The 23914-nt window shown below is 44.4% G+C and overlaps 1 protein-coding gene across 10 annotated transcripts in view; it reads right to left on the reverse strand.

The window, feature by feature from the left end:
* The window catches only part of TENM4 (teneurin transmembrane protein 4), a 649734-nt gene that overhangs the window by 461642 nt on the left and 164178 nt on the right, over positions 1-23914 (reverse strand). For all 10 annotated transcript variants that reach the window (XM_079973241.1, XM_079973246.1, XM_079973247.1 and 7 more), the window contains one exon: positions 1221-1324. The gene's annotated coding sequence lies outside the window, so the exon portion shown is untranslated. The remainder of the gene's footprint in view (positions 1-1220; positions 1325-23914) is intronic.

Here is a 23914-nt window from a genome sequence, read left to right on the forward strand (position 1 = left end):
TCTGTACAAAAATTTGCCTATATCTGTGTATGCGCACACATGCATTTTCTCACAAAATATGCTCTTTGGAAAATGCATTTTATTCCAAAAATGTGAGTTTCTACATGCATTTGGGTATGTTCCTTGGGCCGAGAATCATGTTGTGGCCTTCCGAGAAGTGAGAGATCCAATGCACAGCTACATTCTGACTTGAACATTCATCCAGGGGGCGAGGACCAGGCTGCCTCATATTGGAAATCGCAAATACAATATTCCCAAATGTAATTCACAAATAAGAAATTCTTCAATCATCTCTGTGGAGGTTTCATTCAGCTCTCATGAGAACTTATAAGGTGCCTCGTACTTTAGATTTGCCCATCTACCCCAGCATTCTCCAACCCGGTGCCCTCCAAATGCTTTTGACCACACTCCCATCATCTGCAACCAGTGTTCCTAGCAGTGCCAGATTTACGTATAAAGTAAACAAGCTATAGCTTAGGGCCCCACTCCCTTGGTGGCCCCCCAAAAAATTAAAGGAAAAAACCTGGATGTACATTTCCAAAATATAAGATAAAAAACAAATAAAATAAAACCTACATCCAGCAACAGTGTTTTGTGTTGTGTAGGCTCCTATGATGTAAGTTATGGGCCCTGCCTGCTAGCCTGCTCCCTCGAATATCACCCGTTTCCTCCTTTCTATATATAGGGTGCCTACATTCTGCATGTGCAAATGGATTTAGATACATTAGGTCCATAAATTACCATCTAGCATATATTCAACACAAAAAACAGTGACAATTTGTTGTGGACACAGGAGAGCTGGACATATAAAGGGCCCCATTAACTTCAGTAGCTTAGGGCCTCATCAAATCTAAATCCGGTCCTAGTTCCTAGCTATTTAAAGACTTACTGCGTTCAAGTGCACCCAACGAGAATGGGACAAGGCAAATCTTCATTTGCCTTTCACTTGGCACTCGCCACACCGAAAGATAAAGTTGCTGCTGGCTGCCTGGCAAGTGCATGTGTGTACACCTAGTTAGAAAACATTTCCTTCCATTTCTATATAGCAAACAGATCTTTGCCAGTACCCACCCCACTGCTAATGATCTCTGAAACGGTCCCCTCGGCTGCTCTTGTTGACTATTCCAAAACACCACCTGGACACACTTAGAAATGCAAGACTGCCCACGGCAGAAGCAAAAGCTTTCCCCATGCGAGATAAGATTCGATGTGGATGATACCTGGCTCCATTACAGCAGAAGCAAGACTAGCAGGGGCCGGGAGCTCTGCAAATCCCTCTTTGGTGTCATCAGATCTTCCTTTAAGGGCAGCCCAGAAGAACATTCTGAAAAAGGAGAGGAAATAAAGAGAATCATTCCACGTGTGTTAGGCCACCAGAGGAGGCAACCATTTTCCTCGGTGGAGCTCCGCCGAGCAAGTGAAACACATACACAATTAGCAAATTAATTAGGTGGAGAAATAGTTGGATGGAGTCCGTTGCACCGCCAGGCCTTCTTCCTGCCGCCTAGAAGAATGGTTTTGTTTTTATTTTTTAACCCTCACAGTCCTTTCCCAGGCGTCAAGAGTTCGTATCACCTGCCCCCCTTCCCCTGCAAATGTAGACGGCTCAGAGATTGGCGGAAGTGGAGACTGGGGCAGGCCATGAGAAGGAGATCTTGACCTTGCGCAAAAAATACCCTTTGGGGGCAGCTGACTGAGAATTAGCCAAAGGTGCCAGCTGTCTGAAAGAACATTCATGCCTCAGAGCTGAAAGACACAGATTTTCTATCCACAGCTAAGAGTGCCTCAGCCAATGATGTCTACTAGAGCCAGATGAAAGGACATAGGCCCATGACCTATATCTATTATCCCGCCTTTCTCCCAGGAAAAACAATCTCTCAAAGGACCTGTTGATGGCATTTTACCATTGTACTGTGGAGAGTGTATTAACTTATGGTCTGTGTGTGTGGTTTGGGAGCTGCACGGTCAGGGAAAAAACAATGCTGTCCAGGGTTGTAAAGACTGCAGAGAGAATAATTGGGTGCACTCTTCCCACCTTGGATCAAATCTGTGCTTCCAGGTGCCATAAGAAAGCTGCAGAGATAGCGCAGGATAGTGCGTACCCCGGAAATGATCTCTTTCAGCTTCTGCCTTCTGGAAGAAGGTATAGGGTTATAAAGGCCAGGACTAGCCGCCTGAGAAACAGTTTCTATCCAAATGCGATTTTGGTTTTAAACGCATTGTAAGGAGTCTGTATGGGAGTATATTGAATTTAAAAATGGGGTATCAGAGTTTTTAGGGGGCTAACCAGGTTGGGATAGCTGGGATAGCAGGCTTGTTGGGTTCTGAATGTCTTATGTAGATTTTTCAATTTCGTTGTTCTGCATGGGACAATGACAATAAAGATTTTTGTATCGTAAGATTTCCAGAAGCCTTCCTGGTTTCTCATTTGATCCTGGAATGTCCAGCTTTTCCTTAGGACATCCCTATTTGCACCAGAGAAATATTGGAGGGTATAGCTGGACCTCCCTATTTTCATCAGAGAAATGTTGGAGGGTATGGAGTTATCCGTCCCCTGAGCCAAGGAGACAAGTAACTATACAACCTTTAGAAGACGTCTGAAGGCAGCCCTGTATAGGGAAGTTTTCAATGTTTTATTATGCTTTTATATATGTTGGAAGCTGTCCAGCGTAGCTGGGGGAACCCAGTCAGGTGGGTGGGGTATAAATAGTAAAATTATTATTTGTATTATGGAATAGGATATCCCCATTTTCCTCGGCAGAAATGTTGGAGGTTATGAAACTAAAATAACACACACACATACATAAAAATATTTAAATAAGTAACCCTGCTTTAAGAAACACTGGGAACGCCTAAAACAATTTGAAAGCATGCACACACACAGAATGAAGAAACATTTGTCTGTTCGCTAGGATTGCCAGATTTCCAGAGGTAAAAATCCAGACAAAAAAAACTGTGTTGAGCGCTCCCCCCCCCATGATTGCCCATGCCAGACCTCAAAACTGAGCCACCCATGCACACATTTTTTTTAACTCCCCCCCCCAAAAAAAAACCCCCTGGACATTTGCTTAAAATTGTAAAAAATTCCTGCGGATGGGCATGTAGACCCCCCCAAAAGAGGACATGTCCAGGATTTCCCGGACGTATGCCAATCCTAGTGTTAGCACAAGGAAAGCAGAAGGGAGATCAGCCTAGCCACACAAACCCCATTCTCTTATTTTCTACACAATGCATGAGAGGCTACCCTAAACCTTGCCATAGTCCTCAGACCAGTGTTTTCTCTGACATGCTCATCCTCTTTACGTGTTCAGATTTATGGAGAGTTTGTGTGCATGGAGGAGCACTCGATTATGCGGTTCCCCAGCGGAAGCAAGATTCTGCAGAGACAAAAGTACCTTCCACTCCGCTGTTTGTGAGAACAAGGGCATTTGGGTGTGTTTTAGTGCTGCTCCAGAGCATCTGAGCACTTCCTTGAGTCCATCTGGGATATGAAATTTGAGAAGGGAAAATTTCCTCTCAAATGGAAGGACGGGAAACAAGGCTACTCCATCATCATCTGTGCTCAAGCTTTACTTAGCAATGGAATGAGAGAAAGGTCAGAGGATCTCAAGAGGTTGAGGACTCCTGTGGCCTGAGGCTGTTGTGGATTTTGAGCGCTCTGGCTCCTGAGACTTCTTCAGGGGAAAGGAAGTCCACCATCAGACACATTGGACTTCAAAAAGGGGACACTTCTAACTGAAAATAAAACTAGGGGATTCATAAAAAGGAAGCTGAAAGAGAAAGTCAACAGGGTCAAAGCTCTTCAGAATCACAATAATAGAAGTTCAGCGAAAATGTATACTGACGATCAGTGTGGTTGCTACAAAACCCAAGAGGATTTCTGTGTGGTTTAACAAGTTAGTGTCAAAGAAGTTATAGGGGGCTTCCTTCAGAAAATGGAATTATTGCCCAAGTAAAGAGGACCAAAAGGAACAGAAACGTTGGCCAAAGAAATTCCAGTAGACAATAAGGGATGCTGAAAAAAGAATTCTGAGGAACGTGTTGCCAAAACCGTAAAAGCAAACAAGAAATTATGTAAAGGCATTAGAAACAGGAGACCAAGCAGGGAGACTTTGTTGGACCTTAGGATGAGAAGGGAGTCAAAGGTGTGCTCAATGAGGAAAAGGGTGTTTAAGAGAAGGTGAATGTATTATTTGCATCTGTCATCACTGCAGGAGATGTAGAGCAGTTCATCTGTGCCTGATCCAATTTTCTCAGCAAGGGAGTCAGAGGAAATGCGGCAAATAGTGGTGACGAGAGATGAGCACAATAAAAACCGACAAATCGCTGGGTCTGCATGGCATCCACCTGAGAGTTCTTAAAGAACTCACACGTGAAATTGCTGATCTGCTAATAAAAATATGTAAATCGTCCTTAAGATAGGTAGCTGAAGGCTGGGAAATACCAATGTAAACCAATTTTAAAAAATTATTTGCGGTTGGGGGGGGGGCTGGTAAAGGAAGCTACAAGTAGGTTAGCTCAGTATCTGTCCTGGAAAAAAACTGGTGGAAAAACATGATCAGCGACAGAACAGCCAGCATATAGAAGAACAAGCCATGCTGAAGAAGCACCAGCATGGCTTCTGCAATGGTATGTGCTGCCTAACATTTTGGAGTTTTGTTGAAAGTGTCCATAAGCTTAGGTCAAAGGACGGTGGAGGAGATACTGTTTACAGTCATACCTTGTGTTGTGTTAGGTTCATGTTGCGTCTCTTTGGCTTGCGAACCCGGCAAACCCGGAAGTGTATATTTCTGGGTTTCGCCGCGCCTGCGTGCGCAGAAGTGTTCTGCATGTTTCGCACATGCACAGAAGTGTTATGCGTGCTTCGCACATGAGCAGAAGTGCTCTATCATGCTCTGCACTTGCGCAGAAGTCCACCCCAGAACGGATCGTGTCCACAACTCGCGGTACCACTGTACTTGGGTTTTCAGTTAGCTGTTGATCCTGATCCTTCATTAAAGACTCATTGAATAAGCTTAGCAGAGGTGGGGGAAAGGGACAGGTCCTCTTATGCATCATTACTTAGTTAAAAAAACAAAGCGGGGAAAGGAATAAATGAACAGTTCTTCCAGTGGAAGGATGTAGGAAGCTGGGTCCCCCAAGAGATCTGCACTGGGACAGATGCTTTTTAACTTGTTCATAAATAATCTGCAATTAGGATAAGCAGTGAGATGGCAAATTTGCTGGTGACACCCAACCGTTCAGGATGGCTAAAGCAAAATAGGATTGTGAGGAGTTCCAAGATGATTTATCCAAAGAGGATACAGATACAGGTTCAACGTAAACAAGTGTTAAGTGATGAACACTGGGGCAAAAACATCCAAAAGTACACTAATGGGGTCTGAAATGGTAGTGATTGGCAATCTTTGGGAGGGCTGGTGGCTTAGAGTTAGCAGTATGGTGTAGTGGTTAGAGTGATGGACAAGGATCTGGGAGACTAGGGTTCAAATCTGTACAGATCTCATTGGGTGACATTGGCCAATTACTATTCCCAGATTAACCTAACCTCACAGGCTTGTTGTGAGGATGAAATGAGCCATCTCCGCCACCCTGAGCTCTATGAAGGAAGTGTGAAATATGAATGTAGTGGTGAAAATAAATACATAATACTAATACTAATAAACAACAACAACAACAATAATAATAATTTTTTATTCATACCCCGCCCATCTGGCTGGGCTTCCCCAGCCACTCTGGGCAGCTTCCAACCAAATATTAAAATACAGCATCAAACATTAAAAGCTTCCCTAAACAGGGCTGCCTTCAGATGTCTTCTAAAAGTTTGGTAGTTGTTGCTCTTTTTGACATCTGGTGGGAGGGCGGTCCACAGGGCGGGCGCCACTACCGAGAAGGCCCTCTGCCTGGTTCCCTGTAACTTGGCTTCTCGCAGTGAGGGAACCGCCAGAAGGCCCTCGGTGCTGGACCTCAGTGTCCGGGCTGAACAATGGGGGTGGAGACGCTCCTTCAGATATACAGGACAGAGGCCGTTTAGGGCTTTAAAGGTCAACACCAGCACTTTGAATTGTGCTCGGAAACGTACTGGGAGCCAATGTAGGCCTTTCAAGACCGGTGTTATGTGGTCTCAGCGGCCGCTCCCAATCACCAGTCTAGCTGCCACATTCTGGATTAGTTGTAGTTTCCCGGTCATCTTCAAAGGTAGCCCCAGGTAGAGTGCATTGCAGTAGTCCAAGCTACTAATTTAACTAACACCAGTTGTCCATGTAGTTTGGTGTGATCTACTCTGAGGGGCAACTGGTCTCAGGACCGTTCCCCCCCCCCCCCAGCTGCAACCTGCAGAAACTGGGACTGTCTACATGCAGAAATTTTGAATGGCAAAGCAGACATTCTAGGTCTGCTTATGGGTAGCGCCACTTTGGCCCTGGAATTCTTGAAGTCCAAATAGTAGCGGCAGAAGGGGAGGCATGGGGAGGCAGAGAGCGCGCCGAAGCACAGCAGCTGGGTTACTGCAAAAACAGGCACCCGTCCAGCACACCCGGCCTCCTCTTAAACAGGCTTCCTTATTTCTCAGACAATAAAAATCTTGATCCACTTAGTGACACCACCGTTTCAAAGAAGCATCAAATAAACACTGTGCTCGAAAACACTTTCTCTTCCCCCAACCCCTTTCCCTTCCCTCGTTGCTAACTGCGAAGCTCACGTCTCAAGCCTGGTACTCTAATGGAATGTCTAATGCTCAGCAGCTGCACATTTTTAATGCAAAGCTGGGGGCGGAGCCTTGAGAATTATAGGGAGATATATATATATATATACACACACACACATACAGGCAACATATGGTTTTATGTAATCTTGCCATGAATTTTTTAAACGGAGTGTCCTAATTCATGCTGGACGGAAAGAGCTTTTCCAGCCGGTCCTCTGTGGCTACAGCCCCACTTGTGTGGAGTGTGTGATGCCTTATTTCCGCAGTGTTTGCAGCAAAGGCAGCCCTGGCGCAGAGGCTGAGGCAACAGAACCTCTTTTATGGCCAGCTAGCCAATGGCTAGGGATGCGGGTGGCGCTGTGGGTTAAACCACAGAGACTAGGGCTTGCTGATCAGAAGGTTGGCGGTTAGAATCCCCGCGACGGGGTGAGCTCCCGTTGCTCGGTCCCTGCTCCCTCGGCCAGTAAAGTGAGATGAGCACCGCAACCCCAGAGCTGGCCATGACTGGACCTAATGCTCAGGGGGTCCCTTTACCTTTCCCTTTTCCTAGCCAATGGCTATTGTCGGGAAAGGCCAGGCAATGCAAAGGTCAGACTGAAACAACTAGGGACCGATCAAGTCCAACACATCCTACCAGTGGACTCCTGGGGTGCAAGCACGGATTTCATCATCATCATCATCATCATCATCATCATCATAAACATAATACATTTTATTTATACCCCGCCCTCCCCAGCCAAACATAAAAACAACTGATTAAAATACAACTTAAAAATAAGATTAAAATACAACATTAAAATGCAGCCTCATTTCAGTAGAAACTCAAATCTTGGGCGTTCTCCAGCCAGATGTCAGGGAGAAAGGTGTCCCAGATTGAGTAACAACCACCACCCTGTCTGCACACTGACCTCTGATGCTCAGGGACCGAAATACATGGAACCATAGGATTATAAGGGACCCTGATGGTCATCTAGTTCAATCCGCTTCAATGCAGGAATCTCAGCTAGAGGATCCATGGCAGATGGCTATCTAAGCTCTGCTTAAAACCCTCCAAGGAACCTCCCATTCTGTGGGGCAGTTTTTAATAGGTAGGGAAATACCTATTAGTCACAATTAATTCCTCCAGGAGCCCCCATGTGGGGGGCTGAAGAGAGTTGTAAAATCCCATTATTGGCAGCAAAATTAAAAGCATAGGCATTAGGGTGTAAAACCTTGTTTTGAGCAAATTGACCTATGAAGGAAGCTGGCTTCCCTTTTGTACCCCCCGCTTAATAAAGCACCAGGCAACAAATTGGAAAGTAAGCTTAAAAATATAATCTACTTATTTATTATCATGCATGGGTTTCACAGCAATGGCAGCATTAAAAACTATGCAAGCAAAATTCTTAAATTCACAGGATAACGAGCTTCAGGCTTGTGCCTGGAGCTGGAATAAACACAGGGTACATCTGCCCTTATGGCTGCTCACAGGAAGAGAGCTTAGGAGGAACAAGAAGTACTGCATGCAACTTCCTCTCCAGGAAAAGAGGGGAAATGACATCACACAGAGCCCTCTCTACCAATTGCATTTCTATGGTCTGTCTATCAGCTGTACAGCTCTGTGGACTTAGCCCCTTCTCACGCTAACTACCAATAATACACATTTGTTAGGTTTGGCTCTCTGTCCACTTTATCATCATCACCATTTTCCTGAATAACTCAGTTGGTAGAGCACAAAACTCTTAATCTCAGGGTCGTGGGTTTGAGCCCCACGTTGGGCAAAAGATTCAGGGGGTTGGGCTAGATGACCCTCATGGTCCCTTCCATGGAATTCTAGGATTCCATGCACATCTACCATGACCTCCTTTCCTTAAACTAAAAAGTCTCAAGCATAGCCATTGAGTTGCCACCGTTTCCTGTAGTAGCTTCTACTCCTGCCGAGAATTTGCAAGTGAATCTCCAAAGAACAAGCACATCTTGCTGTATTCCCCACCAACCTTCTAGCCTGGCACATACTCAAATCAAACAAATGTTTCCAAACTTTCAACCGAGGCAGAGGGAAATGATCAAACAATGAAGAAACTGCCCGCGTGTGGAAATAATCAGCAGTGCTTACTTCTAGAGAGAGAAATCCACAATGCTCCAGCAGTTTCTGATGCTCTGATCAAAAACAATTGGTTTTGCGAGCAAACAACAGAGCTGCATTTTCTTTTTCACCTGCAGCTGCTATCATTTTGTTATCAATCAACACCTTGTGACAACCGATCCCCCTCGGGTGAAAGGAGGTTTGTGGGTTTTTATAAAAATAAAATAAAATAAAAATAAAAGAACCTATGAAAGATCACTGGCTTGCCTTTAAGGGGTAAAGGCAGCAGCTCATCTTTACACGGTATTGACGAACCAATAGACAATGAAGGAGGTTATTCAATAGACTTGGAAGATTCACAATAGACAAAAGAAAGGACTTCTTCACACAGCAAGAAGTTAAACTATGGAATTTTCTCCTGCAAGAGGCAGTAATGTCCAACAAGAGAATCAAGCAAATGAATGAGTCCGTTAGTGGCTATCAGGTGCAATGGTTATGTTCTCCATCCTCTATTGCAGCACTTCTCAACCTGTGGGTCCCCATATGTTGTTGGACTACAACTCCCATCATCCCTGAGCTCTGGCCTTACTAGCTAGGGGTGACGGGAGTTGTAGTTCAACAACATCTGGGGACCCACAGGTTGAGAAAGGCTGCTTTATCGGAAGAAATGTTCTTCTGATTACTAGTTTCGGGGAATCACAAGTGAGAAGAGTGCTGTTGTATTCAGGTCCCACTTGTCGGCTTCCCATTGGGGAATTCTGGTTGGCCATGGTGAGAACTTGATGCTGGACTAGATGGGCCTTTGGTCTGATCCAGCAGGGCTTTCCTTATATTCTTACAAATGTACACATGCAGGACACACCACTTAAAATACCTGAAGGAGCGTCTCCACTCCCATCGTTCAGCCCGGACACTGGGGTCCACCTCCAAGGGCCTTCTTGCAGTTCCCTCACTGCGAGAAGTGAAATTACAGGAAACCAGGCAGAGGGCCTTCTCGGTGGTGGCACCTGCCCTGTGGAACGCCCTCCCGTCATATAACAAACAACTGAAGACATCTGAAGGCAGCCCTGTGCTGGGAGGTTTTTAATGTTTGATGCCTTACTGTGCTTTAATTTACTGGAAGCTCCCCAGAGTGGCTGCAGTAACCCAGTCAGGTGGGTGAGATATTATTATTATTATTATTATTATTATTATTATTATTATTATTGGCTCAGAACTGCAAATAATGAAAAATTAAAATGGTAGAAGTCCCTCAAATGGTTTAGAATTGCGGGAGAGGAATCCTTGTGGCAGTCAACACGGTTTGGGGTCAAAAAAAGTAGCCTGTAATGTTCTCGTTCATAACATATCTGAAGCTTGTCCACATTGACCTTGTCGATATGGCAAAGCCAGAGGCTAAAAGGGTTCGGGGACCACCGACAGATGTATGCAGTGGGGGGGGGGGGAACCTGCCTCTAGTAGAAGCTGTGTCTTTAAGAAAGCATATTTCAAGGGTTGGCACCTGCTGAAGTGCCTGTCCGTGGCAGTTAGCTTCAGAATATGCACACTGAGTGGCATGAAAGGAAGACAGGCAGGAACGAACAATCCACCGAGACCAGAGGTTATTTTTAGAGAGAAAGCTTCTCCAGCCAACATTTAATAAATAAGTAACGGAGAAGACCTCAAAGGAAGGCAGCAGCCGCTGGGGCCACGTGAGTTGCTTCCTTAGCCATGAATCTCAAATGCGAGGGCTTTGCAATTTTCCCTTCCTTTAATGCACAGAGTGGTTGAATTTTCCTCCTCTACAATCTCAGTTTTATGCTGGAAGCCGAGCAATGATGGTGGGGAGGGACTGCCACAATTTAGGGATGTGTTCCTCCGAACACGCCCAAAGAATCTGGTGAGGTTGCAGGGATTCACAGAGCAGGGGTAACTTAAAGGTAAAGGGTAAAGGGACCCCTGAGCGGCGCTCATCTCGCTTTACTGGCCGAGGGAGCCGGCGTACAGCTTCCGGGTCATGTGGCCAGCATGACTAAGCCGCTTCTGGTGAACCAGAGCAGCACACGGAAACGCCGTTTACCTTCCTGCTGAAGTGGTACCTATTTATCTACTTGCACTTTGACGTGCTTTTGAACTGCTAGGTTAGCAGGAGCAGGGACCGAGCAATGGGAGCTCACCCCGTTGCAGGGATTCGAACCGTCAACCTTCTGATTGGCAAGTCCTAGGCTCTGTGGTTTAACCCACAGTGCCACCCGCATCCCATAGGGGTAACTTGGATGGCTTCAAAAGAGTAGACAAATTCATGGAGGGGAAGGCTATCAAATAGTACCGAGTCATATTGGTTATGTTCTGCCTCCATTGTTGGAAACAGCAATGCTTTGATCCAGCTGGGCTCTCACAGATGCTACTCTCACCTCTTTGAAAGAAAACACAAATGAGACAAATAAATATTATGATTAGCTATGAATTCACTGTATGGTTTGGGGCAAGCCATTGCCCGTTCTTTAAAGACAACTAAATATAATTATTAGCTATGAATTGATTGCATGGTCTTAGGCAAGGAAGTCTATTGCCCATCCAAATCAAGGTTAAATTCACTTCCGCGCGGCAACGAGCAATTTAAGTCATGTGCAACCACTCATGTTCTCTGCACAAAACGTTTTTCCTCTTGCTGCCACCATAAACCTTCTCCCCGCTTCGCACAATGAAGAAAAATCCTCTTGTATCTACATATTCATAAGAACATGATCAGTACACCAAATCCAATTAACTTAATGGACAGGCTCTTTTGAAATACATGCACCACTCAGAGAGAGGGGTGGGGGTGGAGAGAGAGAGAAAAAGGCAGCGAACAACACTCTGCAATCAATACATTCCCGTGTTCTAGGTCAAGGATTGCGAGATTTTTTACTTTAAGGAAAAGAGCTTCTGTTCAAAACTACCACAGCAGGGAAACAATCAAAGGAACACAAAGCAGAAAGAACAAGGAATTCCTGGCAACCTGTCCTTCACAATGCAAATGCTGAGAGAGATGCCATGCAAGAGTGTGCAATGCTTGAAACCAATAGTATTGACCTCAAACACTGGAATGAAATGAATGGGGAAAGTAGCATTCACGAAAGCACACACCGCCCTTGGCTAGTGAGCTGGCACTAGAAGGATAACAGGGTGTCGAGCAGAATTCTTTACGGAAATGTCAAGGCTAGCGGTTTATTGTGCATGTTTGCAAAGGTTCAAAGACAAAGATGCTGTCAACAGAGAAACAAGAACAAAACCAGTTAGGAAAACAATGCTGTCAGTCTTAACTGTGCTAACAGTGCTGTGTAGGTGTAAGTATTGGGGATAGGGGCTCAAACACTCCAAGCGTGGGTTTCGCCGACAAATCGCCCAGGGTTAATAACAGAGTCTTTATTTTGGGGAACAACGAGCGACAGCTCAAGGGTAAGCCGAAGTCTGGGATGAATGCAATTGGAAATAGAGAGGCAGAAGGCAGATCTGGATCTGGATTTCTGGACGGTTTGCATTAGATCAGAAAGAATTCACTGTTTTCCGGTTGTTTAACAACAAGCAGCAAGAAAATGGCTTCCACCCACCACTGCCAGGGCTGAATATAGCACAGGGCAGTCTAAAGTGGTGTTTCGTATGAAAGGGTTTCTAAGTTCCATTCATTCCTAGGCTCAGAATTCTGTAATTCTAAGTCTATGAATATTGCACCAGGCTTCAGATTGCAGATCTCAAGGTTCTGGTTTCAGAGATGCAGAAAAGCTTTACTTCCCCTTGCATAGCTCGGTCGGTAGCTCAGTCAGGGTCATAGGTTCAAGCCCTACGCTGGGCAAAATATTCCTGCATTGCAGGACTAGATGACCCTTGTGGTCCCTTTCAACCACAGTTCTATGATAACAGTATGAGAAGTGTTATAGTGAAGCTGAGTGCTGGAAGATTCAGGACAGAAAAGAACGGGATTCTTCACGTTAGCACATAGTTAAATGATGGCATTCGCTCCCCCAGGAGGCAATGATGGCCACAAATGTAGGTACCTATAAAAGAGGATTATCATGGAGGAGAGGTACATTGATGGTTGCTAGCCATGATGGCTATGGCCTGCCTCCACAGTTGGAGGCAGAAATGCTTCTGAATTGCTGGAGACTACAGGAAGGGACTATGGCAAGTTCTTAAAGAAATGGGAGTGCTTGATCACCTCATCTGTCTCCTGAGAAATCTCTATGTGGGACAAGAAGCTACAGTTAGAACTGGATATGGAACAACTGATTGGTTCAAAATTGGGAAAGGATTACGACAAGGCTGTATATTGTCTCCCTGCTTATTTAACTTACATGCAGAATTAATCATGCGAAAGGCTGGGCTGGATGAATCCCAAGCTGGAATTAAGATTGCCGGAAGAAATATCAACAACCTCAGATATGCAGATGACACAACCTTGATGGCAGAAAGTGAGGAGGAATTAAAGAACCTTTTAATGAGGGTGAAAGAGGAGAGCGCAAAATATGGTCTGAAGCTCAACATAAAAAAAAAAAACTAAGATCATGGCCACTGGGCCCATCGCCTCCTGGCAAATAGAAGCCCTGAAGAAATCAGCCCTGAGTGCTCACTGGAAGGACAGATCCTGAAGCTGAGGCTCCAAGACTTTGGGCCACCTCATGAGAAGAGAAGACTCCCGGGAAAAGACCCTGATGTTGGGAAAGATGGAGGGCACAAGGAGAAGGGGACAACAGAGGACGAGATGGTTGGACAGTGTTCTCGAAGCTACCAGCATGAGTTTGACCAAACTGCGGGAGGCAGTGGAAGACAGGAGTGCCTGGCGTGCTCTGGTCCATGGGGTCATGAAGAGTCAGACACGACTAAATGACTAAACAACAACAACAACAACAACAACAACAGGAGGAGGAGGAGGGGACAGTGTTCATTGAATCAAAGAACTGTGCTCGAGTTCCGCTTGCTGGTTTCATGCCTCTCCTGGTTCTGGGAGACCAGCTGGTCTCATCTTTGCCTCCTTTCTCTTCTCCCAGACTCTCCGCCACAGACTCTCCCTGCTCACTAAGCCCTGTTAAAGAAGGTAAAGGGACCCCCGACAGTTAAGTCCAGTCGTGGGGTTGCGGCGCTCATCTCGCTTTACAGGCCGCTTCTGCAGACAGTTTTTCCGGGTCATGTGGCCAGCATGACTAAGCTGCTTCTGGTGAAGCCAGAGCAGCGCACGGAAACGTCGTTTACCTTCCCACCAGAGCGGTGCCTATTTATCTACTTGCACTGTGTGCTTTCAAACTGCTAGGTTGGCAGGAGCTGGGACCGAGCAATGGGCGCTCACCCAATGGAGGGGTCTTGAACCGCCGACCTTCTGATCAGCAAGTCCAAACAGCACAGTGGTTTAAACCACAGCACCACCCACGTCCTGTTACCCCTTCAGCTTCTGACACATCCTCCTCCCAGGCTTCCCTATCTTCTCCCTCGGTCTCTTTGTCATCGTCCCACCACCATCACCACTCCCCGGGCTCTGAGCCCTCTTTCCCTTGAGGGTTCCCAAGCTGCTTTCGCTTGCCACTCCTCTGCGTCCAACCAGTCTGACACCTGCAAACCCATACCTTTCGCGGAAACAGGAAAGGAGAGGGGCCTGTTAAACACCACACAGCGTATCTCAAGTCCAGGACATTTTTCACTGCCACCGAGAGGGGGACGATGACGACAAAAGCAGAGGGGCAGGAAGAATCAATCCTCCCGCCCTCCCTTATGCCACACGCCCAACGACCCACAGCTCCCTCTGTTTTGAATTGCCAAATCATGCATTTCTCATTAATGGCCCAGACACAGAGAGTTTTCAATTAAGTCAGAAAGCACTGTTGTAGTAATTACATTATGATATTAGCCCCCACAGATTAATACATTGGCAGCCGCGTGCAGGTTGCCTTCTGCAATTGTGTCACGCTCTGCTCGTTTGCTCTGGTAATGAAACCAAAACACAGGAATGTCTCACATAAAACGGCATCGGCCATCTGGATGGCTGCGATCAGCAGCTCCGATAGTCTATAAGGTTGGGTGCAGAAAGTAGCTTTTTTTCCTAGAGACTGGAGTGTGGGAGCAAGGCCGCGACCCTCCTTCCCTCCTTCACATCTGCAAGCTGCATTAGCATGCTGATCAGCTCCCAATCCCTCTTCCGTTTCTCACTTGACGCTAAGTTTCCTGCACAATCTACCACTAAACATCTCTTAGGAACCCTGGCTGAGTGCTTTGGCTGGGAGGTTACTTGTCCTTGGAATTCTTTTCCTTGCCCAGATGGAAGAGAGAAAAGTGTTTGTGCACAGAAACCAGCCTACAGTATAAAGGCAAAAATTTACATTTGTCCCTCCTCCCACTATAATAAATTATTATTATTATTATTATTATTATTTAATTATTATTATTATTACTAAGTATTACTAATTATTAATTAATTATTAATTTATTATTACTATTACTATTAATTATTAATTATTATTAATTATAATAATAATTTATATCCTGCCCTCCCCAGCCGAAGCTGGACTCAGAGCGGCTAACAATAAAAGTAACACAGTTTACATAAAATCACAATCAATTAATTGAAATGCGTTCTAAAATCAATTCATTCTAAAATCAAATCAAAATCAAACTGCTGCTTCTGGCTCCCATGTGGCCCTCAGATGGCTGCCAAAAAAGGATTGTGGCCCTCAGGCTGAAACAAGGTTCCTCTCTCCTGTTCTGCTGCCTCTGGCCAATGCCAGTAGCATGCTAAGCCTCTCAAGCCAGGAGGGCAAAGCAGCTGTCCAGATATTGCCCATGATATTAATTAAAAGTTTTGGCCCACCCCAATTAAAATGGGCTACAAGTCAATTTCACAGCCATTGCTTTTTAAGATCTCACAAAAATGTTAATTCACGGAGAGGCAGTAATTTATCTCACTGCAGTCATTCCCAGGCAAAGACTTACACATTTTAAACACCACTCTTGCCTCTCTCCTTCACTTGGTTTCCAGAGCTTAAGAAGCCCAAGGAGGCCAATCGGGGTTGTTGTTTTTAATCCCAAAGCTTAAGAAAAGTAAGCATGATTGAAGGCAAAGCTCACCCACAACCGCAACATGGCAGTCAAAGCGCTTGGAAGGCCCAGGAACCCACTTCTGACACCCTAACCGGGGTTGCGGCAAGCTTGCAGATTTAATTTAAAGGAAATAATGGAGGGACTGTTCCACCTGAGGATGCGATTTGAAAAGCAGCCTGGCACTTAGGTGAGGAACGGTTGAAGGAACTGGTATGTTTAGTTTGGAAAAGACAGAGGAGACAGGATAACCACCTTCCAGTATCTGAAGAGCTGTCACATGGAAGATGGAGCAAGCTTGTTTTCTCCTGCTCTGGAGGGGACGACTTGAACCAATGGCTTCAAGTTACAAATAATAATAATAATAATAATAATAATAATAATAATAATAAATTTTATTTATACCCCGCCCTCCCCAGCCAAGACCAGGCTCAGGGCAGCTAACACTGCAATTATTATTTAATCAATAATAACTGCAATTATTATTTAATCAATAAAAACAATTATTATTTAATCAATAAAAACAATTGATTAAAATATAACCTAAAAACAAGATTAAAGTACAACATTAAAATGCAGCCTCATTTCAGCAGAAACTCAAATCAAAAACTTTTTGGGAATGAAAAATGTCAAATCTTCACCAAGGCCAACTATCCAGACTGGTCCTACGTGGGCCAGAAAAAAGCCAGGGAAGTCCCCAAATAGGAGTTCCATCACAGGAGGAGAAAGGAAAAAGGAAAGCGGGGGAGGGGATCAGGTTGATTCCAAGCCAAAGTCCAAGCGGAACAACTCTGTCTTACAGGCCCTGAGGAAAGAAATCAGATCCTGCAGGACCCTGGTCTCATGAGGCAGAGCATTCCACCAGGCCAGTGTTGAAAAGGCCCTGGCTCTGGTTGAGGCTAATCTGACTTCCTTAGGGCCCGGGACCTCTAGGGTGTTGCTATTTATGGATCTTAAGGTCCTCCGTGGGGCATACTGGGAGAGGTGGTCCCGTAGGTACGAGGGTCCTAGGCTGTGAAGGGCTTTAAAGGTCAAAACCAGGACCTTAAATCTGACCCTGTACTCCACCAGGAACCAGTGCAACTGGAAAAGCACTGGGTGAATATGCTCCCATGGCAGGAACCCCGTGAGGAGCCTCGCTGCAGCATTCTGCACCCGCTGGAGTTTCTGGGACAGCTTCAAGGGCACCCCCGTGTAGAGCGAATTATAGTAGTCAAAAAAGGAGTATCTGACTCAACATCAGGGAAAACTTTCTGACAAAGTGTTCAACAGTAGAACCATCCCTCATGAGGTTGTGGACTCTCCTTCCTTGGAGGCCTTTAAGAAGATGTTGGACGACCATCTGTCATGGAGACTTGAGCTGAGATTCCTGCATTGCAGAAGGTTCGACTAGATGACTCTTGTGGTCCCTTCCAACTCTACTATTCTACGATTCTATGTTTACTACATCACTGAATCAGATCATCAATTGCTGCCTGCTTTGAGCGAAGTCCTCCGTTGCTGTATTTTGACACGGGCTACTATAGAGAGGGTGTAAACCTGCAATTAGCACATTTTCAGTGGCTGATGCAGCCCTTTGTCAAATTGTGAGCAATGGAGGATGTTTGGAAGTAAATTGCTAATTACTGCATCCCAATGTCTCACTTGGAAAGCACTTTTGAGGCGGTTAAAGAGGAACGCCACTAGAGAAACGCTTTTTCCTCCTCTCTCCTTGTTCATCTTGTCCTGACGCAGATGAACATGCCCTGAATGCAGCCCGCTGCCGAAGTTTGGAGGCCGTAGGCAGAGAAAGAGAATAGAAAGCGCCGGTGCCGTGGGGGCAGGGAGGAGGGGCAGAATAATCTATTGGCTTCAAAGAGTCAAAATATCTGCCCCGCTCGACAAGGCAGCCTCAGAGAGCACTTAAAGAGAACACTGCGGGGAATTTAATGACCATGAGAAAACTGAAAAGAAAAGGGGTTTTTGTACAGGCATGGTTGGTTTTAGTCTTTTCAGGGACATAAAATAAAAGGGTCAACGGGGTCGAGAGGTCATCGTTTCATGGGTTAAGCAACAAGACAAAAGGACCTTTTCTCCACTCGGCTATTCAGCCTTCGGAAATGTCCCGATCAGGGTTCCCCCACCCTCTAGCTCTGCCCACCTTGAAGACCACAGCAACCTCCCAGACGACCCTTTTTCTACCACAATCTGTACTATTCATGAAATGGACTGGAGGTGACTTATGGGGGTGGAAGGGAGGAGGGGGCTGACCTCTCACCGGAGTTTAAAACCAGTCTTAATTAACTTAGGCCAATTCATCCCTCCGGGAAAGCCTATACTTCAGGGCAGGACCTCAGTGGTGGGCTCAGTGGCCTCCAATGTTAATCTTTTGTTATCTTCTGCCCTGTAATCCCTTCCCAACCCTCCGGGTCAGATCATAGTTGCTGGTTAATGGAAAGGGAGACCTGCTATTCTGAAGTTAGGACGGATAAGGTCTTGAATATCTTCCCTGCCCGTGTTTCCATTGGCTGAAAGGAGAGATGCATTTCTGAATGCTAAAGGAATCCAAGGGTTCACCCATCAACAATGAGACATTCGGGTGATACACAACTAAGCCACACTCAGAGTTTGGGATGTCAGAGTTCTCTGATGAAAGCGAGAGCGGGAACGGAAATTGGCAAGGTCCACTTACTCATCCCATGCCCAGAATGGAAATCAACCCACTTAATATGATTGGCGTTCACGGTTGTTGTTTCTTTCAAGCCACAAAGGGAATGCCACTGACGGAAGTTTTCCCCATTTCTTTTTTTCTTTTTTTAAAAATAATATTTATTCAAATTTTAAAAATTACAAAGAGAAAATTAGAAAAAACAAAAAAAGGAAAATAAAAAATACAAAAAATACAATACAAAAATACAAACAATTCGAAAAAAGAAAAAAAGAGAAAAAAACAGCTCAAACTTTTACATAACTTTCTTTCCTTTGCTTATTTCCTTGACCTCCTCACACCTCCCTTTTTTGTATTCTAGTTCAATTAGATATTTCAGCAAATCCTTTCTAGCTTTGTTTTTATCCTAATAATTTATCTTAATATACTGTAATTTTACATTCTCATCTTTCTCCAATTAAAAAATCAATTTTTGCCTAATCCTTTATATCATTTCTGCTAAGACCACATTACTTCATTCCAACATCCTTCTAACATTCCTTAATTTTCCAATGTTTCTGTAAATAAACTTTGAAGTTCTTCCAATCTTCTTCCACCAACTCTTCACCTTGGTCTCGGATTCTGCCAGTCATTTCCGCCAGTTCCATATAGTCCATCACTTTCATCTGCCATTCTTCCCGGGTGGGTAAATCTTGTGTCTTCCAATACTTTGCGATAAGTATTCTTGCTGCTGTTGGTTTTCCCCATTTCCATTGTGCTTCCTTTGCATTGGAAATGAATGGGTTGGGATAATGCAATTAATTACATAAACCACACAGCGTTCATAATTTTGCTACAGTGGGCAGCAAGATGAATATGGTTTTTGGTGGAAGACGAACTGCAGTGGGAATGGGAACAGCGCTGCGTGCAATTAATACAGGGAGGAATGGAAGATGGTGCCTTCTGGCATCCCTACTCACGAGCACACCCATTGGAAGCAAAGCATTTCAGTAACTTGAGGTCAATGTGTCTACTCTGAGTATGACTAACAGTTGGTATCACCGAGATAAGAGAGAAAGAGGGTGACAGAATGTCATGTTGAAAAGAAGCCTTAAAAAGAACTTTCGTGCACCTGAAATCTAAAGAGCCACAGAACTGGCATATTTGTGTGTCTGCTATTCCGTTCAGTGCATCTATCCTTTTGGTTTTCTTTTTCAACTGCTGGCTTTGTTAATGAAGTAGTACAACCCAGCTGAAGCTGCCCAGAAGAACAAACTGAAGGATCCTAAAAACCCGTCAAAATTATCCCAGTTTGCACTCCATCTCCAGATGGTCCCAATCTCAGCGTGAAAGTCCATACCTCTCCAAGCAGTGATTGATCTTAGCTCACTGTTTTAGACACTAGTTTTGATTAATATCCTGCAAGGTTCCCACACTCGCTTTCCCTATTCCAAGTGGTTTTTTTCTTTTTTAAAAAAACAAACTTTATTCTCCACCTGCTCCCAATGACAGACACCTCATTTTTCACTTAAGAAAAAAAAAAATCCAATATTTTTAGGCACTACATAGAAAGAACAACCAATGCAGAAAAACTTTGAGACAATTACCTAAGTTTGGTGCTGCTGAGATCAATTCACTTATTCTTTATGTATTAGTTTTCCCGCAGCAAGGTTTCTTTGGTTGACTTCAACAATATTGTAATTATAACAGATGCTTTACAAGGTTTATGCTATTCATTGTCACAACAACCCTGCATGGTTGGCCACAACAAAGGAAGACGCGTGGTAGAGAGAAGGTTGTTCAGAGCTGTCCAGTGACTTTAGGACTAAGAAATTAGGGCTTTAGGGCTAAGAAATTATTGTCCAGGATCAAAGGGAAATACACACACTAGATGATCCCTGGGGTCCCTTCCAAATCTACAGTTCTGATTCTCCTAGGATCTAGGAGTCTTGGTTGACCACAAACTTGACATGAGCCAACAGTGTGACATGGCAGCTAAAAAAGCCAATGCAATTCTGGGCTGCATCAATAGGAGTATAGCATCTAGATCAAGGGAAGTAATAGTACCACTGTATTCTGCTCTGGTCAGACGTCACCTGGAGTACTGGAACGTGTCCAGAGGAGGGCAACCAAAATGGTCAAAGGCCTGGAAACGATGCCTTATGAGGAACGGCTAAGGGAGCTGGGCATGTTTAGCCTGGAGAAGAGGAGGTTAAGGGGTGATATCATAGCCATGTTCCAATATATAAAAGGATGTCACATAGAGGAGGGAGAAAAGTTGTTTTCTGCTGCTCCAGAGAAGCGGACACGGAGCAATGGTTCCAAACTACAAGAAAAAAGATTCCAACTAAACATTAGGAAGAACTTCCTGACAGTAAGAGCTGTTCGACAGTGGAATTTGCTGCCAAGGAGTGTGGTGGAGTCTCCTTCTTTGGAGGTCTTTAAGCAGAGGCTTGACAACCATATGTCAGGAGTGCTCTGATGGTGTTTCCTGCTTGGCAGGGGGTTGGACTCGATGGCCCTTGTGGTCTCTTCCAACTCTATGAGTCTATGAGTCTATGATTCTATTACTTTCACAAGCTACATTCTTGACCTCACAGATGCTAAGATAAAAGCCTCTAAGTGTCCCTTTCTTCCAGGGACAGTCCTGGATTTACAGAAGCTGTCCTAGTTTCTCATTTGATTCCAGAATGTCCCACTTTTTCTTAGGACGTTCCTATTTTCAGTGGAGGAATGTTGGAGTTCTGCGAGCCCTGATCCAAGGAGAAAAGTTATTATACAACATTTAATGTATTTTTAACCTTTGTTGGAAGCTGCCCAGGGTGGCTGGAGAGGCCCGGCCAGATGGGCAGGGTAGAAATAATTATTATTATTATTTAGAAGACATCTGAAGGCAGCTCTGTACAGTAATAGCTTGGATCCTGAACGCCTCACAAGTCTAACGTTTTGGCTCCTGAACGCCGCAAACCCAAAAGTGACTGTTTCAGTTTGAAAACTTTTTTTGGAAGCCAAATGTCCAATGGCTTTAAATTGGCAGCGGGAGTTTCCTGCAGCCAATCAGAAGCTGTGCTTTGGTTTCCGAACATTTTGGAAGTCGAACAGACTTCTGGAACGGATTCCGTTCGACTTCCAAGGTATGACAGTTTAAGGAAGGTTGTTTAAAGTTTCAATATATTTTTATATATGTTGGAACCTGGGCTGGGGCAACCCAGTCAAGTTGACTGGGTATAAATAATTAAATTATGATTATAGAATAGGGTGTTCCCATTTTCATTGGAGAAATGTTGGAGGATATGAGATGTTCAAGTAGCTGATAAGTGTCAACAGTGCTTTTTTATTAAAAAATGTTTAAGGGTACTCATTTTGACTCAAGAAAATCACCATTTTATAGTTCAAATCGGGGGAAATACAGTAAATGGACAAAAGTACGAAGATTCACAAAATGTTCAGGGGTATGCGTACCCCTGCGTACCCCCAGAAAAAAAAGCACTGACCGTCAATGACTTTTGGGGTTCTTTCCAACTCTGCAATATTATGATTCTATTAGATGAACTGTGTTCCTCTGGATGGTCTCAGGAATTGAGATTTGCATCCTCAGGGATCGAGCACCATATCCCCCTCAGTTTCTTGCGTAGGAATGAACCTGAATGGGAACTGGACCATAGAATTGTTCTGAATTGCAGTCTGATCTTCTCCCCACCACAAACAAACCACCACTGCTACCACTGCAAATATTCCACTCTCACAAAACATGGTAGCAGCAATAATAACAGTACTACGTGTGAAGTGCAGAAGTGGCCTTTTTCACTGGTTCCCATGGTAATTGGTGGTGTTAAGAGCTGTTTGTAATTTGTAAGGCCTCAAGTTCAACAAAGAATGGAGGGAAAGAACAAGGCAAGGCAAGCTTTTATTGGTGTGTTAAATAAACTCTCCATTCCACATTTCCTTTCATATGCCTTTGAGTTTCCAGTATGACCAGAGGAACACCAATCTTCAAAGGCCATAATTGTATCAAAATACACTGTAATCCACTCTCCCCTCCTAGCTTTCATCAGAATGGTCTCCATCACCATTAAGAAAAATTTAATTAATTGAAGGCTTACCACTCTGGTAATGCATTTTAGTTAATTATCAGAGTTTGTTTCTGAAGGAGCTATTAATCTTCAAAGATTGTCAAGTGTTTTGCAGGCCATTACACCCCTAGTTTGCAAACCGGGCTCTTTAATCAGACACCCAGAGGCCATGCTCCAATCAACCCCAGGCACGAAACCTTTGTTCCCTAATGGAAATGAATGATCTCTAAGCCCAGATGTTCAGGCACATTTCCTAGGAGGTTCTCAAGCACCTGCTCACTGCTGGAGCAATATTATATCCATGGCCTTGCATAGCTTGTTTATTTCTCAAGAGCCTGAAGCTGTTTTCATATGATTCTCAGGAGATGTTGCATCCATAAAGTCTGGATGTTCAGCTATATGCAACCCAAACTTGGAAGAAGTTTCAGACTGCAACTCCCATCATTCCAGGCTGCCTGCCAATGATGGTGGAACAATGGGACAAAGCTTAGCTAGATGGCTTCTGAGATCCCTTGCACCCTATGATCCTCTGCGTCCATGAGTTAACGTGTGAGATTCTTGATGAAATTGCCAAGATTGACAATATTGTCAGATTCTTGAGGCCCTCTTTAATAGATTCTGTGGGTCAATATGGCTTTTTCTCTATGTTCATATTTGTAATTTTAGGATGGCCCGGGCAATTGTCTGAAGGCACGCAACATGGGTCTAATGAAAATCTAAGCCAGTCTTCCTCAACCTGGTGCCCTCCTTATGCTTTTGACTACAGCTCTTACCTGCAACCTTCCAGAATAACTATAATGGAGAACCCATTTAGCTGCCGTGTTTAATAAGGGCCCTTGATAGAGCGACCCTCAGCGAATTTGTCTAACCCTTTTTAAAGTCATCTAAGCTAGTAATCATCTCTACACCTTGTGGCAGTTAGCCCCATAATTAATTATTTCCTCTATCAGCAGCAGATTAGACTGGATGGAACTTTTTCTAACCCTGTAACTCTGTATCTTCTACAAAGCAGAGGTGAAACTATGACTCTTTGATTAAGGTTCAGGATCCTCTGATAGATCTCTATCTGTTTACAATTACTTCTGATAGATCTCTTGGTGCTCTCCAGCAGATCAACAAAGACTTCTGGCTCCTAATGGTTTAGTAACAAAAAACTCCCCTTGCCCAAATTATACTGCCAAAATTAAGAATGAATGTGTGGCTAGTGGCCATCAGGTAAACCAAAAGTGGATTTCTGTGAAGAAGTAGTTCAGTTGTGGTATTGAAAACAAATGCCTGGGCTTGAAATTATTTAATTCTAGATGTATGCCATTGGCCGTAGGCTCCAGTTGGTGGATCTAGGGGTTCTGGAAAGACTATAGTGGCTATTAGCGGCTTAGAAAAAGGGGGGTGGGACTCGCAAGACT

Source organism: Podarcis cretensis, assembly GCF_951804945.1.
Source record: "Podarcis cretensis genome assembly, chromosome: 4".
Taxonomy (NCBI): domain Eukaryota; kingdom Metazoa; phylum Chordata; class Lepidosauria; order Squamata; family Lacertidae; genus Podarcis; species Podarcis cretensis.